Source organism: Akebia trifoliata, chromosome 15 (genome assembly GCF_017979445.1).
Source record: "Akebia trifoliata isolate Shusen 1 chromosome 15, ASM1797944v1, whole genome shotgun sequence".
Classification (NCBI taxonomy): Eukaryota; Viridiplantae; Streptophyta; class Magnoliopsida; order Ranunculales; family Lardizabalaceae; genus Akebia; species Akebia trifoliata.
This window is the reverse complement of record NC_141389.1, coordinates 9,498,743-9,500,900: the sequence shown is the minus strand read 5'-3', so window position 1 is coordinate 9,500,900 and position 2,158 is coordinate 9,498,743. Positions and strand designations below refer to the sequence as shown.

At 35.4% G+C, this 2,158-nt stretch overlaps 1 long non-coding RNA gene across 1 annotated transcript; it reads left to right on the top strand.

Moving 5' to 3' along the window:
• The first annotated feature begins 106 nt into the window (after positions 1-106).
• Positions 107-2,096, top strand: LOC147384260 (uncharacterized). Its single transcript, XR_015172410.1, has 2 exons — positions 107-1,726; positions 1,880-2,096. It is a non-coding gene; the product is annotated as an uncharacterized LOC147384260 (long non-coding RNA).
• The last annotated feature ends 62 nt before the right edge of the window (positions 2,097-2,158 follow it).

Here is a 2,158-nt window from a genome sequence, read left to right as displayed (position 1 = left end):
CAAGGGGTAACTTTAATTTTTTACTGTTTTATCTTTAAAACCTTAGACACTTGCAAACCGTCGGATCTGTCCAGATCTAACAATCCAAAAACCTTGGCTTAAAACTTGTACAACTTTAGGGCCTCCGAACCGCTCCCTATATATATATATATATATACAGGGGAGCATTCGGAGGCCCTAAAGAGAGCTAAACATTTTTTTCAAATATGGGTTAGAAGTTACAGAATGGGCTGATTTTTTGTGACGGGCTGACTTTTGTTAGGATGATTTCCTCACCATAGAGTTCATCCTCACAAGAAATCAGCCCGTTCCGAAACTTCTAATCCATATTTTGAAAAATGCTTGGCTCTCTTTGGGGCCTCCAAACGCTTCCCATTTAATATAATATCGGAAAAGGTTGCATGGACCAAGGTCCACATTTGGGCCACGTAAACTGTCACATTGGTCCAAATGATAACTCAACCTCTTGTTTGTCATCTAGATTGGGCTGAAAATAAAATCCTCCCAAAAAAAGTATTTTTTGGCATTAAATCTTGAGTTTAAAAATGGACGGTCATTGAACTCCTAGATTTACAATTTAAATCCAACGGTGAAAAAAATCTCTTTTTTCAATTCTGTTTTGTTGAGAGTTCATAAAAATTTATGCTCTACGTACTTGTGGCACCCAATGGTGTATTTGGGCGCCATGTTGACATGTGGGTCATAGAGATGCATGGTCCTTTAGTCCATATAACCCCATCTCATCTCTCTCTTCGGAAGCCCTAAAAAGCACCAAACATTGTGCCAAACATTTTTCAAAATAGGGGTTAGAAGATTCGGAATGGGCTGATTTTTTTTGTGGGGATGATCTCTATGTTTGTGCCAAACATTTTTCAAAATAGGGGTTAGAAGATTCGGAATGGGCTGATTTTTTGTGTGGGGATGATCTCTATGTTTGTGCCAAACATTTTTCAAAATAGGGGTTAGAAGATTCAGAATGGGCTGATTTTTTTTGTGGGGATGATCTCTATGTTTGTGCCAAACATTTTTCAAAAACATGCAACCTTTAACATTTTTTGATTGCCCAACATAAAGAATACCATTGTCTTATATGATTGTTAATGCATTGATGATATATTACTGCAGAAGTTAATCTTCGCTTCAACCATTTGGTTCTAATTCTGTCGGGAAACATTCTAATTAATCTTTAAAACCTTACTGATAATATAACCAAGACAACACAAATGGTATATCTTCTAAGTTTTTAACGTCTATTAATTTTACGATGTGTATATCCTTGCTAAAGTTGCACTCACCTACTCTGATTTTTGGTCCGATTTATTCTAAAGCCCCTACATTCTTAAGAAGCTCTAGTCTGTTAAACTAACTTTATGTTATCTGCACTAATGGACCCCCTCTTGAGTGCGCAATTATTTCATTTATGACTAGAAAAAAAAAATGATGAATGAAGACTTGATTTTACCGTGTTTTTGGGCCAGCAACAAAATCAGTGAGAAATGGTAGTCTTTACAAGATAGAAACAAGTCTTAGCTCATATTCATTCCTGTTCAAGCACATCTAACGTTTGATTTTTCGAATATATTTTTATAAATTGAGTTGCATTGGTGATGTTTCCTCTAAACAACTTTATTCTTCATCTAATCCTGATTATATATTTCTTTCCCTGTAGTTCTTTATTACGTGCTCGAAATGTGATTGGCTTGACAATAAGCATGTAGTTTTTGGGGTAAGCTCTACTTCTGGTGTAATTTTACTTCAATGTGAAGAATATATTTGAATTATTTTTCCCCCTTAAAGCCATTTTCACCTTTTAGAATTGTTGATCCCAAATAGTTTGAAGAAGGCATTGTGGATGATGATGTATGTTGATTTCTTGTAGAGAGTGCTTGGAGATGGTCTTTTGGTTGTCAGGAAGATTGAGAATGTGGCCACTGGACCTAACAACCGTCCTAAACTTGCATGTGTCATTGCTGAATGTGGGGAAATGTAAAATGCCGTCATGATACTAATTACAAAAAGTTTATGAATCTAATGTTGATATTCAGGTAATTTATATCGATGTAATTCTCCTAATCATTATCTTTACTGAAAACCAATTACTCGGGAATGTAGTTGTAACATCATTGAAAATAATTTTCACAAGCTCATGAGGAATGGT